At 46.3% G+C, this 16,724-nt stretch overlaps 1 long non-coding RNA gene across 1 annotated transcript; it reads left to right on the top strand.

The window, feature by feature from the left end:
* The first annotated feature begins 831 nt into the window (after positions 1–831).
* On the top strand, positions 832–6,379 carry LOC134482021 (uncharacterized). The gene is made up of 3 exons (XR_015639154.1): positions 832–2,886; positions 4,279–4,454; positions 5,778–6,379. It is a non-coding gene; the product is annotated as an uncharacterized LOC134482021 (long non-coding RNA).
* Positions 6,380–16,724: the final 10,345 nt, after the last annotated feature.

The following is a 16,724-nucleotide window of genomic DNA, read 5'->3' on the forward strand; positions in this document are numbered from 1 at the left end:
AAAAGCTGCAGGTTCTAAAGTGTCACAAAAAGAATCCTGGCCCTCACATGCAGGACAGGACCAAAACAAAAGGAAACCATCTAATGTTGTCTTCAGTTACGGCTGGGAGGGGCAAGCTCATTCTTCCTCCTGCTCCCAGATAAACCAGGTATTCTGTCGCCGTGCACAGCGGATGCCTAGAGACTCCATACTGCACCTCCAAACCTTCTGGTCAAAGGATTAGATTTCCATTGCCGTCTGGGATTATGTTCCTGGTTATGACAGTGACTATAAATAAAGGGACTCGGCAGCTCTGTGCACCAGGTGGTTGAGGCTTGAATGTACAGGTGCCATTTGCTGTAGTAGCCACAATTCCAGGTCGTCTGTGGCAGCTTTGGGATGTGTTCGGTGTTAGGTCTTTCTGTCTAATTTTTGTTACTGTACTTTCTAAGTCTATAGGACTTAGGAGAGGGATATGAATAGGTCAGATGAGTCCATTTTTATTTCACTGTGATTTACCTCAGACTTTTTAAAAGACTGCTGCTTTTCTGACATACAAATGAAGATTACGTTGTAAGGCTTTGGGGAGACCTAATTTCTACCTGAAGAAACCATTTGCATAAAGGGAGGAGGTGAGTGACAGGTTTCCCGTTATCCATTCACCGACATCTCATTGGTGACATTAACGCTGGCCATTTTGTCACGGCAAGTCTGGTTCCTCAACATTCTACAATCGCCTCTAAAAGGTTCCTCAATGCCTAGAAAGAAACCAGCACGCACCCCTGCACCGGAAACTGGGTCCGACTGAGTGACGTCATTTCCTCACCTTCCGTGGGGGTATAAATTCCACCAAGAATCATCAACCTAGACGACAGCTCTGTGGCTTGCCGCCCTGAAACTCCCTACCTGCGACACACAGAACATCCCTTCTGGTCCGGAGAAAACTCAGAAGCCGGTCTCCATTTCCAAATCTATCTGGCTTTGGATAGAACTGATGTACTACTTAATGGTTCACCCAAAAATGCCCAGAAAGAATTTATTCGAACGCGTCCCTTTCGATTTAATGCCATCTGCATCTCCGGGAGCCACTTAGGAATACTCGCGGAAACCACCAGCCCCTCTGTCCACATTTTTCAATTATCCAGCTGAGGCCTGGGAACGTTTGTTGAGGTTGGGTGGTTTCTCAAGGGTTAAGGCCAGAAATGTTTGAAGAAAATCAGCTTAAATATGTTGTACAACAAACATGTTATTGCGGGTCCTGGAGTTAGGCTATGATAATGAATTTCAGACTCAAATATTTTCTTTGATTGTCACAAAAGTATGCGAGGAGCCCAGGGTTTGCTTTCAGAGTTCGGCGTGGAGTTGGTGGCATTTCGTTACCAGAGGCCAATTGTAAGAAAATTATTTTCACAGCCAGAAGTGCTGATAGGGCAAAGGGAGGGGGAACCCGCATACCCTGTGTTGTGGATGGTTATTTAAAAGAAGGATGAATAATAGCCACTGGTATTTAAGTACTTCTGAAAGAATGGCTTGGTGACAGATACAAGTCACCGTAAATCCAGCCATCTGAGCTTAATGACACTTGCTTCTGAGACCCTCCACTGCCCTTCCCAAGTAGACAGGGATATCTTCTCATTGGTCTGAAGAGGAGCTCTCCGTTAGGTCATTAAACAAGTCAATAATGTTGTGCAGTCAAACTAGAAGAAAATACGCCGTTCGTCCTCCTCTCCCAGTGTTTACTGACCGTCAGGATTCATCACTGAGAGCCTGAGAGTTTGCTATAATTTTTTAATTGGGTCCAGCTGCCATGCTTTGCTTGGATACCAGGCAGGACAAGAGCAAGACGAACCTAAGAGGAAGATGGGCATTTTGCCTGATAAAGGATTACGGTGGAAGTGAAAGGCTGACCTACAGTCAGGAAATGTTAATCATTTTTACACCAAAGTGAGTGTAACGTTTCTATAGGGAAATTACTTCAATTTGGTCAGTGCGGGGGGAGCAGTTTGTATAATCGGATTGCAAATAAGGTTTGATCAGTTTCCAGCTTAATCTACTCTCTGAGCACCATTTACGCCACTAAATCAAACCCAGAGAAGCTGCCTGCACGGTTTTACAGTCATTACACCCAAGGGGCAGGGACTCGGTAATAAACAGCAAATAAATCGCAGCACTGACTTGCCCGCTACAGGGCATTTCTAATTATCCTCTAGTTTAGTTAGAAATTGCTGTGCTCCCGTCAAGGCCTTCTTTAACCGCCGCTAAGAAGAGTGATACTTCTAGGCAGAATTAATTGCGAATATGGAGAAATGGAGATTGTGCTTCTCTTTCCTTCCTCCCCCCACTTTGCCCCTCCCACCACTCCACCACCTTATTGGAGGCATTTAAAAAGCCCCGAGCAAGGTATGCACGAGGCGTTCGTCTCTCTCCCTCCTCTCGAGAGGGAACCACAAATCCAGCGTCTCTAGACTACAGCGTGCTGCACTTTGGATGCAAAGAGCCGCCAGGGTGGATGGTGCTAATAACAGTGACTTACAAAGCATCTCAAGGGGACCGAGGAAGTGACAGAGGCTCATTCCATGCTTGGACTTTGCAGAGGGTAGAGGGACCCACCCATCTATGGAACCAGACCATACAGACCGAGTTGGATAAAGCAGGCTGCAGGTGCCTTTGGTCTCCGCTGCTGAATTACCAGAATATCACAGAGGCCCACTCTGAAAAGTGTAGTCCCAGGTATATCTTGAAGATGACTGAAGGGACTGCTTGGGAAATACCATCAGAAGACAGGGTACTCAAATCCTCCAAGCTGTCTGGAATGAAAACCTGACTGAAGTCATCCTCTGTGCAGGTGACCAGAAGGCATGTTATGGCCTAAGACAATTTCTCAAGTTCAAGGGCAGTGACATCAAGGTAAATATTTCTTGAAATGGATGGTAGCTTTGAGGCGCCCTCCTAAATGGAATAAAGGCCTGGTTACCTAAATTACATTCCCAAGAGAGGTGGAAAAGGATGTAAGTTTCCTCCAACCCACCCTACCCCCCAAATGCAGAAGAGTCTGAATAACACTGGTTCACTTCAAGCTTCCTTCTTCCAACTTTGACTCCCCGGACTTGGTTGCAGTGCTCTCCACTTTGGGAATCTCAGAGTCAAGAATTACTAGCGTCCTGCGTTTGTGAAGCTCTCTGACTTCATGTTAGGCAGTACAGAATTCTATTGTGTACCCCCTCTACCCTTGATCCCCACCCTGGCTTCTCACCCAACGCTGCAATTATAGGAAGGGAAATTCTTTCTCCACTCAAATATCAGAGGAACTTGGGGATGAGAAAGCTCTCCTGTACCACAGCATAACCAAGGCAGGGGTTTCCACGGCAGGTACCTTCATTGTTCCCTCAAAGACAGAAAGTAGTGTGGTGGTGACCAGGGGCTGGAGGGAAGAGGGCGGGGATGGTCTTTTAATCATAAGAGTTCCCATGTGGGATGGTGAGAGGGTTCTGGGAATGGATGGTGAGGACAGTTACACACACACACACACACACACACACACACACACACACCTTGAGCAAACTCAAGGCCATTACACTGTGCACTTGAGTATGGTTCCTCTGCATATGTGGAAGACTTTGGGGGAGAGGACAAGTCAGTAAAGGTCTTTTTGCAATCATAAGAGTTTGATCCCTAGACCCCATGCAAGAAGAGTCTGGTTGGTGGAGTGATGCATGCCTGTAATCCCAGCTCGGGCAAGGCAGAAGCAGGTGGATTCTTAGGGCTCCCTGGCCAGCCAGTCTATTCTAATGAGCGAGCTGCAACCCGCATGAAAATGACCGTTCCCCCTTTGTTGTTAATGCACAGGAACAATTCATTTATCTAAGCATTAGAAATAGGCATTCTTGGGCGAGCTGTACATAGAGATTGTCACCTAGGTCTTAGATAAAGAGAAGGTGACCACCTTATTGTTGGGGGCAGTGTGACATAATTGTACTACATGACAAACTTTGCACCTGCCTCTGTTTAGTGTCATCCTCTTAGATGCAGTATTTCCCACAGTTCCCAGAATGGGATGAGCTTCTGTGGGTGATCACTGAGATTCCCATGCATGGATGTGCCTGAGCCGAGCACCCCCAGTTGGTTCTGCCAGCGGAAGAGAGTCCATTACAGGAACAAGGATGATGTTTTAGTGTGCTGGCCGGAACAAGCCTTGGGTGATTTGGAGTTGAGGGTCAGGCTTCCTGATACACTACGTGTGATTGCGTCAGTTTCTACGCAACAGTCTCTTAGGTTGCTGTGTTCATTTCTCCCCCACAGCCATGGTGTAAAGATACACTATTTGCCATATGATGACGAGGGGTCCGGATCTCCTCCTCATCGGCACAGAAAGCACTACCGCCTGAATCAACCCAAGGATCATTCAGAAGAAAATCACCTTTGTGTGAAAGCACGGAGATTGGGCTTTGTCACTGATCATTGTGTCCTGTCCAATGGTATGTTTCTGTCCTAACCCAGTGCCTGGAATGTAGCCTTATGTGGGAACAGGATCTGTTCAGGTGCAATCTAGTTACTATGACGTCACCAAGTAAGCCCTACTCGTGGCGGGAGAGAGTTAGGGTTGGGGTTGGGGTTGGGGTTAGGGTTAGGGTTACGGTTGGGGTTGGGGTTGGGGTTAGGGTTGGGTTAAGGGTTAGGATTAGGGTTAGGATTGGGTTAGGGTTAGAGTCAGGGTCAGGGTCAGGGTCAGGGTCAGGGTCAGGGTCAGGGTCAGGGTCAGGGTCAGGGTCAGGGTTAGGGTTAGGGTTGGGTTAGAGTTGGGGTTAGATTTGGGGTTAAATGCCAGACGACAACAGAGGCAAAGACTAGTCACAGAAGTTACCAGTCAAGGTGGAGAGAACTGCTGGCCACCACCAAAAGTTGGAGTGAATCAAGGGAGGGTTCTACCCAGAATCTCAGTTCGATCATGGCTCTTCTGAGTCCTTGATTTGAAGAATCCAGCCCGGTGATACACTAGTGTGTGGTCTTAAGCCAGCAGGTCAGGAGCCTGTTACCACAGCCCTAAGACCCCGTGTCCTGCCATTTCCTGGGTCCATTTGCTGCAGAGGCCTTATGAAAGCAGTGCATCTCCATCTTGTAGGGAGCTCCGCTCCTCCACATTGTGCGCTTTCTTTTCGTTTTTTGAGGCAAATTAATTAACATGATACAGAAAAGGGAGAACTCGCACTGCCGGAGCCCTCTCCACAAGCCCTCGTCCGCTTTTGTTCTCCATTATGGCACTAAATTATTTAATTGGGTCCCTCTGATTGTGCTCAGTCACAAGAAAGAACACAGTCTATTGTGAGGCGCCCTACACCCATAATGCAATATCAAATTCAATTCCCATCAAAAGTGCTCGCTGCTAAAAGCCTGCTCTGCGGCTGTAGGTTAATGAAGATCTGCAGTGGGCAAAGTGGTGGTCGCAGAGACGGCATTTCCCTCCAATAGAAAGCCTATTCTTGAAGAACAATAAAAGCGGGGAGAAGCGTTAGTCTGCTTATGGATGGGAATAAATCAAAATGAATAAGGCGCTCGATGGAAGGAGTCTGAAAGCAGAGTAAATTCTGAAAAGTACTGTTTTTGTTTTGCGAGGAAATTTCCTTTGTGCGTGTGCGCACACGTGTGGTGCGTGCGTGCGTGTGTGTGTGTGTGTGTGTGTGTGTGTGTGTGTGGTGTCCCCCTCTCAGACTCCCTCATAAAATGCTGTTGGAGGCAAAAGGTAGAACCAATCTGAAACCTCAAAGTTTCGGTTATAGACAACCAGAGTTGTACCATTACAGGTCAACCCAGCCTGGCTTCTTCCCTTGCCGTTGGGGGGAATGCAGAAAAGCCTGGGGTCTGGAAACCACATCCAAAGGCGGTGAGCGTGACACAGCGGTGTGCAGCCGCCAGACACCCCGGTGGGACTCTCGACTCTGTTCCCTTTTACTCTTGGGCAGTGATTTCTCCCCGTCTCGGTGCCTTCTCGCCCAGCATCCTGGAGATCTTTCTGTGTAGGACTAGCCTGACCCCACCTCCCTTGCTCTCATCCTAATCCCAAGCTCCGTCCTAAATTCCTTCATGAATTCCTCAACCTGACAACTTCAGCCTTCTTTAAGCCCCTCCCTTTGTTAATTACCCCATGTGCATCTTGTCCACATTACCTGTTTGATGCAGGCGTGTGTTAAACTGCCCGGTGGTATCCAAGATGGCGGCAGCAAGCCGAGTATGTCCAACATGTTCCTGACGTGAGTAGATGAAGCTGAGGAATACTGTCATACAGGTTGCGTGTTTTGAAAAGTTAATACCAAAAGGGAGGGCATGTCAAGGTTTTTGCATTTTGATTCTGTGTCTAAGTGGTGCTTTAGTTTTGCATGATTAAATAAAATACCGTTGGAATCAATTTTACCCATCTCATCTGACTCTGTCAACTGTATCACGTGTGGCTCCCCTTTGTGACGTGCATTACATTTTTTGCCTACGTACATCCTGCTGTGTCATGCTGATGTGTTTATAAAAAGATAAAGAAAGGAGGGATATGTTTTGTGGGGGTGTGGTGAGGTGCGGGCAAGGGAGTGCCTCAGTAGCATCCCTTCCCTGTGAGGGACCAGTCACATGATGCTATAGTGCAGAAGAGAGTTTATTCAGAGCATGGGATGGGGAAGGGGGTCAAGAGGGTAGTAGAGGCAGAGAGAGAGAGAGACAGAGAGAGAGAGAGAGAGAGAGAGAGAGAGAGAGAGAGAGAGAGAGAGAGAGGAGAAGGGAAGGGGGGGAGGGGAGGAGAGAGAAGGGAAGGAGAGGAGAAGAGAAGAGAGAAGAGGAGAGAAGAGAAGAGAAGAGAAGAAGAGGAGAGGAGAGGAGAGGAGAGGAGAAGAAGAGAAGAGAAGAGAAGAGAAGAGAAGAGAAGAGAAGAGAAGAGAAGAGAAGAGAAGAGAAGAGAAGAGAAGAGAAGAGAACAGGAGGCCCTCCATGAGCACGTGGAGAGAGGTGGGAGGGGAATGGGAGGACCGAGCAGAGACAGGAAGGCAAGAGCAAAAGAGCAAGAAAGAGGGGGAGCAAGCAGCCCCTTTCATAGTGTCAGGCATACCTGGCTGTTGCCAGGTAACTGTAGGGCAGAGCATACCTGGCTGTTGCTAGGTAACTGTAGGGCGGAGCATAACTGGCTGTTGCCAGGTAACTGTGGGGCGGAGCTTAGACAGAATGCTAACACAGGCAAAAGAGGCTATAGAAGAGCCCCTCCTTTCCTAAAGGATGACAGGCTAAGCCCTTGAACCGTCCAGCCTGCCTGCAGCATTGAAATAAGATAGGAAGTTCATCAGGGTCTGGAGACACAGTTCAGTCGGCAAAGTGCTTTCTGCCCCAGACTGACGACCTGAGCTCAAACCTCAACACACACACACAAAGTTAGACATGATGGCACATGTTTGTAATTCTAGTACTGAGAGGAGAGAATCCTTGGGGTTCGTTAGCCGAATCATTGAGCCTTACAGTCCTGTGAGAGGCCCTATCAATCCTGAGGAACGATATCTAAGATTGACCTTCTGGTGTTTCTCCTACAGATGCACACACATGCACCCCCACCTGAACACACACACACTCACACATGCACCCCCACCTGAACATACACTCTCATACTTATACACACACGTACTCTCACACATACTCACACACATGCATCCCCACATGAACACACACACTCTCATACACTTACACACATGCACCCCCACATGAAGACACATACATACTTATACAGACAAGTGAACACACACACTCACACAATGCACCCCCGCATGAACCCACACACTCACACACATGCACCCCCACGTGAACACACACACATACACTCACACAATGCACCCCACGTGAACATACGCAAAGTGATCATCAGATGAAAGTCTAATCCCCAGCATCCTCACATGTCTCTCTCCATGGCCTCTTCTTTCTAAGGCCTGTAGAGCTGTTCTTTACTCCTGAGGGTAGACAGGAGCTAGCCCCAACCAGCCTCTCAGCCTTTCCTTTTGGCTCCCTTCCCTGGAGGCGGTCCCACCCTCCGATGATGTTGATTCGACCCCACCCCCACTGTTTATCAATGATCCATTCACATGTCTGTGTGAATGACTGATTAGCAAAAGTCCGGCCCTCCTCTCCCATTGTCCTTTCAGCAAAGGCAGAAATCTCCAAGTTAGCTCAACAGGAAGTGCAACTTAACAAAGTGACCATATGCTCAGCGAGCTGCAGGAAGGGGGCGCTCTCAGACGTCTAACCTTGAGAGGCCTGAGAGGCCACCCTGCCTTCATTTTCTGTCCAAGTGCGCCGGGAACAAAACAGAAGCTTTTGCAGTGGGCTCCTGAATAGGAGTGGTGCATGAGCCTCCCCTGACCAGACGCTGCTGTGCCTCGGTTATTTACCACCTCTGGTTGCCTGTGTCTTCTCTCTGACTGTCCTTCAGTCACTACGGCATCTTCTAGACACACCGTCTTTTCCCATATGCTCCCTGTTGTGGCTTCCTGTCCTCACTCTCCCGTGGTTGGTGACAGTTTCGTCTTCATTGAGGGATCGTCTTACTCACACCTGGGGACCACGGCTGCTTTAGATTCTAATCCATGGGGGTCTTAAATCTCCGAAGAGTTTCCTGCAGAAAACCTTGATTAGCGGTGTTCCTTTTCGTCTGTTAGACTTAAAATTCAGACCTTCCCTTGAGCTGAACTTTCTGGTTCCACTCCCTTATCTTCTGGAGCTCCCTAGCCTTCCTGTCCCTCCCTGCTCTGCCCAGCATCTGACTCCATAGGCTTTATCCCTAACCCCCACCATGCTCGGTTCAGTGATATGCTCTGGTCCCGGCCATAGACCTCTTCCCAGCCACCTTTGACCTCTGCTGGGCCACTCTTCAACACCTGTGGTGTCTCCCTCATCCCCGGCTGCTTCTGCTCTGCCTCTTTAATCCTTAAAAAAAAAGTTCTTTCATGTTTCATGTGCAGCAGCTACATTGGCGGCACCCTTGTGACTGAAAAGCCTGACAGAACAGGTGTAGGAGGGAAAGACTTATTTCCATCCTGGCTCCAGGATTCAGAGCTTGGACAGGACACAATGGCAGAAGCAAATGGAGAAGGCTGTTTACTCTGTGGGACTAACCTCCAAAGCATGCCCTCGTGACCTACATTGGCCAGCTAAGCCTCACCTCCCAAAGTCCCCACAGCATCTCTAAAGAGTGCCTGCCACCGGTCAGCCACTCTTGAGTGTGTACCCCAAGAATCTTCAGGGGACGTTTGATACTTGAGTCATTACATCCTCCTGTAGTTTATGCCTCAACTTCCCTTTCTTACCCAAGTCCCCAACGTTCTGTTTTAAGTTCTATTCGCACAGTGTTCCCTCCTGATATCTGCACCCACAAGTTCATGCACTCACACGATACACAGATCTCACTTGCCATCGGTAGACCTCAGTGTCGCCACGGGACACTGTGTATCTCTTAACCATTTCATCTCCCAGCAGAGACTGTCAAGCTTTTTACAGAAACTCACACCAAGAAGAATTGATTGACTTCCCAAAGTCACATGGCCACCATTCAAGGCCAGATTCCAAGACTTAAACCTCAGCATTCATTGCAGAACACATGCCATTATTTTATATGACAGTTGCATGTTTTCTCATTCCTGCTGCTACTGTCTGAGTTTCTTGCAGGCAGGGGCCTGAGGATGAGATTTTCTCTTCTTATAGGAAAGAACTGGTTGTGGGGGGATGGCTCAGTGGGAAGAGCGCTCGCTGAACTCAGATTCCTAGCACCCATGTCAACAAGCTAAGCTTGCCCATGCTTGGGTAACTCCAGGGTTGGCGAAGACGGAGACAGGAGGAGCATTAGGATTGCTGGCTGCTAGCCCAGGTTCAGTGAGAGATGCCATCGGAAAGAGATAAGGTAGAGAGTGTTAGAGAAGGTCATCATGTCCTCTGACTTTCCGGTGCATGCATATACGCCGATATAGACTTGCACATGCATGTACACACACACAAGAAGCAAGTGTTCCTTGGCTACAGCATCCAGTTGCTCCAGGACTGGGCTTATTATATGCCTCCTAGTAAACTGTTGACAATTTCGCACCCGTAAAGTGCGTTCTGAAAGCCAGCCAATGAACAACTTCATTCTGGTTACTGCATTTCGTATCAACCAATCAGCGTCAGGCTTACTGGAGTGTCAAGCAATTCCTAAATGCTCTTACCTCGGGGAAAAATCCACTTCCCTGTTACCATCTCCATTCTTCCAAGCATCCTTTATAAAACGAGGCATCATCTCATATCCTGGCAGTGAGTAAAAACTGTGGATCCCCTCTCTCTCCTACTCTTACCAATCTTCCTGCACTACGCCATCTGATGTAAGAAAGTTTGGAGATCATTCCAACTTTGGGCTTACTGCACTTACGACAAATGGAATATTCCAGCGTTCCTTTCAGTGCTTTCACGGGGAGTTCAATTGTGTCTGACTGCGTGTCCACGTCACCTTGTTCTCCTTGCTGTTTTCTGGGTTTATATTTCCTAAGCCTTTATTTTCAGCTGCTAATAGTAGTTTATTTACCCTTATGTGAGTGGGCCTGTACACAGACGGCGTAGTAAGTGTCCATGTGAAGGTCAGAGGACAACTGGGAGGGGTCAATTCTTTCTTTTGTGCTTCCATAGGTTTCGACTGGGGTCAATAGATTGGCGGCAATTGCTTTTACCCGCTGAGCAGACTCACCAGCTGTCTAGAAGTTATTGTGAAGACAATTTTCATAAACAGTATAGAACTGGATTGTGATGTAAATCCACTACAGAATTGCCTTTCACTTTAAAAAGAACTCAATCCCTTCATACTAATTGTAATTTTTGAAACATACTATCTTATTGTTTCATTTGCAGACGCTGCTTATGTTCCTTCTCTTCTTGTTGGTCCCTGCAGTGTATTGGGTTCACCTTGTGTTGTTTGACTCTTTCCTCTAGACTCCGTTGGGGTTTGTAGGTTCTTGAGAGAGGAGAGAGCAGAGACTACTTGGAGTTAGCCATGAGCTCCAAAGACCTGCACAGCAATACCTACCAGCTTGTCTAGACTCGGGGCAGAGGTGGCGGGGGTGCGGGGTTGGGGGGGCAGCCAGCCATCAAATAAAAGATGGAGGTCTACTCTTTAAGTTGTTGATGTTCTACCCTCTGGGTATTCTCCTTGGAATCAAAGCCCCGAATGTCATCTCCAAAAACTGCAGCAGGGATTAACACAGTCTTTCCATCACTCTGTGTCTCACTGGGAAGCCGAACCCTTCCTTAGTGTTCACGTGACCCCTGGCAGTGACTTCCAAGAGCCATACCGCTGTTGCTCTCTGGTTCACCATAGGCCTTTGCTTCACTGAGTTGTCTCTAGCCCTCTTCATACTGCAAGGATCCTCAGAGATTCCAGACAAGCCCTCGGGTGTACCAAGATGACTCGGTCCACACCTATAGGAATGTAATGCATGTCATGTCATTGTCTATGTGACTAAATTTCAATTTTAGACCTTTGAGAGACAGAGAGGTGGATATTTCCGTTCTGTAACCATTAACCATGGTTAATGGAGCAGGAGTATTTTAAAATACTTTCTATTATAGAAATAATAGATAATTATTTCTATAATTCTAGATAATAATAATTCTATTATTAGAATAGAAAGTTCTGGTAGCTTTATGTTAGACCAGGGCATTGGTCTCTGTCACCTATTTTAGCTCATGGTTTGAAGGGGTACGCTCCAACACAGTAAAGAAGGGAGTGGGATTAGCCCCTGTTCCTGGGAGCAGGAGTATGAGACTGCATGCTCACACCTCAGCAGATGAAGAGCCAGCCCCGAGGCTGGAGCCAGGGCCTGGCTATAACCCGTGAGGCAAACATGAAATGATCCATTTCTTCCAGTTTGGCTTCATTGTTTTAAGATTCCCCAATTATTCAAACCAGGTATGGTCCAGGGAAGAAGAGCCTTGGACGGTGCTCACAGTAACCCTGCCACCTTCGAGGTGGAGTAGGAATAGCCACAATACAGCAGCAGGTGGCTGTTCATGCTCAAGGGAGACTGCAGAGGGATTGTGGCATTGGGAAGAATGTGTGAACTGAGCCCTGACCTGTGGTTGGTCTCTGCCAGGCATGAGCTTGGAGAGAGAGCGGGGGAAGTGTCAATGTCTCTGTACCTAAGGGCAAGAACTACCTCAGTGTTCCAAGTTCACGCACAAGGCTGGTCACCTTAAACCTCGATGATTTAAATTCCACTTAGTTCCTCATCAACTAAAGGCACAGTTAGAATTTTAAGAGACCAGTGTGTGTGTGTGTGTGTGTGTGTGTGTGAGTGTGTGTGTGTGAGTGTGTGTGTGAGTGTGTGTGTGAGTGTGTGTGTGAGTGTGTGTCTAGTGTGTGTGAGTGTGTGTATGTGTGTGTGAGTGTGAGTGTGAGTGTGTGTATGTGTGTGTGTGAGTGTGTGTGTGAGTGTGTGTGTGACTGTGTGTGTGTGAGTGTGTGTGTGTGTGTGTGTGTGTGTGTGTGTGTGTGTGTGTGTGTGTTGGGGTGGTGGTTGCTGGGCAAAATATATGCTTGATAACGTTGTGCATACAAGAACCATGTATCTGGAGAAATCTTTTCTTTTTGAAAACTCCCCAACTGTACTCTGAGTGCCTCAAATTCAACTAACCAGGAGTAGTCCTTTCAAAAGAAGAAAGTAATTAGAAATTGGATATTGTTATGATTAGAAACATCCTTTATGAAGACGTTGAATTCTTTGAAATAATGTTCGCTTCCCTTGGGGAAGCCATCTCAATAAATGAAAATATTTTTACACCAAATAACACATTGCTTCAAATTCATTTAAATCGATCTAATCATCTGGGCTCGATTCCTGTGGCGAATTTCTATGTGGAAAGAATTTTAATTAAAGTAAAAGAGATATATGCATATAGCTAAGAAAATCAAATAGTACAAAGAACTTATAATGGAAAGATTAAATTCTGTCCCAGCCCTTCCCATCCTCACTAGAGATACAGCCATTTTAATCCATCTTTACTTTTACTCTAGTGGCTGCTTCTAAGATGCTTTTCTCTTCCATCTCCTCATTTCTCCAGCTCTGTCTTCACTTAAGGTCTCCATATTTAAGCTCTGTCTTCACTTAAGTCTCCATTGACTTCGTTCTGGGAGTTAGCCAGTGTGCTTAAGAGGTCTATTGCCCCTGCTGTCTCTTGGAAACAGTGAACCGTGTCTCCTGACTTGGCTCTTCTCCCCTCTCCATTGTCTCCCTAATCTTTACCTCCCAATTTCTGTGACCTACAATGTGATATATATATATATATATATATATATATATATATATATATATATATATATATATATATATATATATATGTAGTGTGTATGAGGGCGGTGGTATACATTCGTGTAGGTCAGAGAGCAACTTGAAGGAGTTGGTTCTATTATTCCTCCTTGTGGGTCCTGGGATTAGAACTCAGATTGGCAGCAAGTCCCTCTACCTGCTGAGCCATCTCACCAGCCCTGTGTTCTGGTTTTTAATTGTTTGGTGTAGATGCTAGTGGCCTGGTAGGGTTTTACTTCCTTCTCTGTAGTTCCGAATCCACGTTCCCAACTCCCCCCAGGAAGGATTGTTGCAATGAAACCATCTTTATGACACTTTGTGATTAATTGCAAAGCTTGCTACATTTCTGTCTGCTTTGTGCAGCTGTTGGTTCTCCGTGCACTTTTGACAGACTCTTCTGGCTGAGAGAGGAACCGCCTTCCTCCCTAGAGTATTCTCGTGTGCCTCATCTCTCTACTCACCCTACTTGGAAGCCATATGGTATTTTCTTCATGAAGTCTACTGACTTTTATGTTTGTTGGGACCACTGGCTTCACATTTAGGCTCTCATTTCTTTTGTGTTGATCTTTTTCCCTTTTATGAACCTGAAATGTTTAGTCCTTATTCTGAGTTTCCTAAATCATCAAGTTCCAACTAGTAAGATGTGGTAAGGCTTACAGCCAAGTCTGAGCTCCGTTCCCGGACTCCACGTGATGGAAGGAGAAGACGAGTACGAGATGTCCTGTGACCATCACACCCATGGCATGTGTACATCCACACAGGCCCGAATAACAAACAAACAAACCAAATTACCTCCTCCTTCCCATGCTCAATTTCTCTACCCATCCAGTCTGATTCCTTTAATGGGCCCTTAATGCACTTGCACAGGCTGGGAGCAGTTATTTCCTGTGCAGCTTTCTTCCCGGGACTGCCGTGTTCACATCTGGTTCTTCCCTGGGTTTGTGTCCTCATTTGACTGGAGCATATTTTCAAAATGCTTCTCAAAAATGATAGGCAAAAAATAAATTTCACAGTGTTGGGTACAGGAATCCATTTTAATAGATCTTTGAAAGCATCACCCGTTGCCTCTTGATTTCTAGGGTTACTTACAAGGAGGCTGGAGAAAATGTAGAATTGTTGTCTGTAAAAGCCCTTCTTTGCTTCTCACTAAACGTTGCCATTTTTAATGATGGTCCTGAAGTGGGAATGTCCTGTGCCCTCTACTCGTTGCTGAGGGGGCCCTTGATAGTTGAGGTACTGTGCTTCCCTTCAGCTCCAGAGAATCACCACATGTTTTTGCTGCTACCGCCGTAGTTTTCCTAATTTCTTCATCTTCGGTTTTTCTCCACGTTTGATTTTTAGAACACGCACCAAGCACATCATGCCTGCCTGAACTTACTCCCTATGTCTTCACTCTTTTTGCCTTGTACTTCTTGTCTCAAAATTAGCCTTTTCCTTTCTCCTCCCATGTTTTCACTCTTTGGATATTTCTCAAATATTGTTAGCGAGTTTATTTCAACAGTTAAGTCCTTAGAACTTGAAATGTTCTCCATTATCTTTAAAGATAATATTGTTTTCATTTCCTGTATATATTATCTTCTTCAGTCAAAGAGTCTGAAGCAGATTTGTCTTCTGTTCTTTTTTATTTCTTTTTGTATTTCTGTTCCTTATGTTGCTTCTGCTTCCTCCTGATCAGATTTACTGTTGGCTTATCATTCGTTTGATGGCTTTCTTCATGTGTCTGATGATTTGTGGTTGACCTTTCCTATGTAGGAACACAGCTATCAGGAGGCTGGCTATGTCTTCCCTACAGACAGTGTTTGGGTAGAATGTATGTGTTTTACGTTCCTAGTCTCAGCTAGTAATTCTGTACTCATTAGTACTCATTCGGAACATTTCCTAGCTTCTTCAGATGCTGAAATGGTTATTTGTCCACTTGACACAACCTAAGACAACATGGGGAGAGAGTCTCAAGTAAGGGACTGTGGATGGGTTGTGGATGTGTCTGAGGGAAGACCTCCTTAATTAAATTAATCGATGTGAGTCAGGTGATGGCAGCACACGCCTTTAATCCCAGCACTTGGGAGACTGAGGCAGGCAGATCTCTGTGTTAAAGGCCAACTGGTCCACAGAGTGAGTTTCAGGACAACTAGGGCTCCACAGAGAAACACGGTCTAGATAAACAAACAAACAAAAATTGATGCATGAAGATCCAGCTCGCTTTGGGCGTCACCATTCCCTAGGCCTGGGGTCCTGCCCTGTGTAAGACTGGAGGACTTCTATGTGAGAACAAGCAAGGAAGCAGATGATCACACACTCATCTCTTCCCTCTCTGCTCTGAACTGTGTGTGTGATGTGAACAGCCGGTTCAAGCTCCCCTGCAGTTTTCCTACACAGATAGACCATAACCCCAAATTGTGTGCTCTATAACTCCTTTCTCCCCTAAACCGATCTTCACAAAGGTGTTTTATAACAGCCACAGTAAGGAAACTAGGACAGTCACTGCACTAGACTGCACATGTAAATATTTCCTCATTTTATTTCATGGACCCTGGGGATTGGAGTGGAAGCATATGTGTGACTTTTGCCATTGTATACAGAAATAATTAAAAGTTTCATCTATGGGCATATTGGGTACCGAGTAATTGAGAAAAGGTCTTTAGGCTCTTTTTATTTTTATCTCATTTGCTTGAGAGTGTATCGGTTAGGATCATCTTTGACCTCACGCAACAAAAACCCAACAGTATGAGCTTAAACAAGTAAAGGCCTATTATTCTCCCACTGAAAAGAAGTTTGGGAGCTGGTGACTGAGACCATTCATTCGTCCTCTCAGTGACGCTATCAAGAAACCAGGCTCTCTGCCTCCCTGCTCTCCCGTCTCTGCCTTGTTGGCTCTTATCCTGCTTGTCACCTTGGGTAAATCCCAAGCTACACATAGGTCGGAGAAGCTCACAGTGACAGTCATATCTGCCGTCTTACTTTTTAAATAAAAATAAAGGTTTCTGATGTATATCCTCATTTTTCACTGGGAAAATTGTGTCCTGTGATATTCTCGTTTGCTCTCTGTTGATGCAATAGAACACTTCATCCAAAAGCAACTGGGGAGGAGGAAGGATTTACTTCAGCTCGCAGAGTCACAGTCCATCACTGGAGGAAGGAAGTTAAGGCAAGAACTCTAGCTTGATCTCAGCTAGTTTTCTTATTTTTTTCTTAAACTATATATTTTTAATTATATATATATTTTTAATTTATATATTTACTTTACACCCTGATCACAGACCCCCTTCCCTCCTCTCCTCCCAGGCTCACCCTCCCAACTGCTTCTCCCATTTCTCCCTCCCCTTCTCTTCAGAGGGAGTCCTCCACCCCCCAGCCTTCAGGTACCAACCCTCCCTGGCACATCAAGTCTCATCAGGACTGAGCACATCC

The sequence above is a fragment of the Rattus norvegicus genome, chromosome 15, assembly GCF_021556685.1.
Source record: "Rattus norvegicus strain SHRSP/BbbUtx chromosome 15, alternate assembly SHRSP_T2T, whole genome shotgun sequence".
In the NCBI taxonomy this organism is placed as follows: domain Eukaryota; kingdom Metazoa; phylum Chordata; class Mammalia; order Rodentia; family Muridae; genus Rattus; species Rattus norvegicus.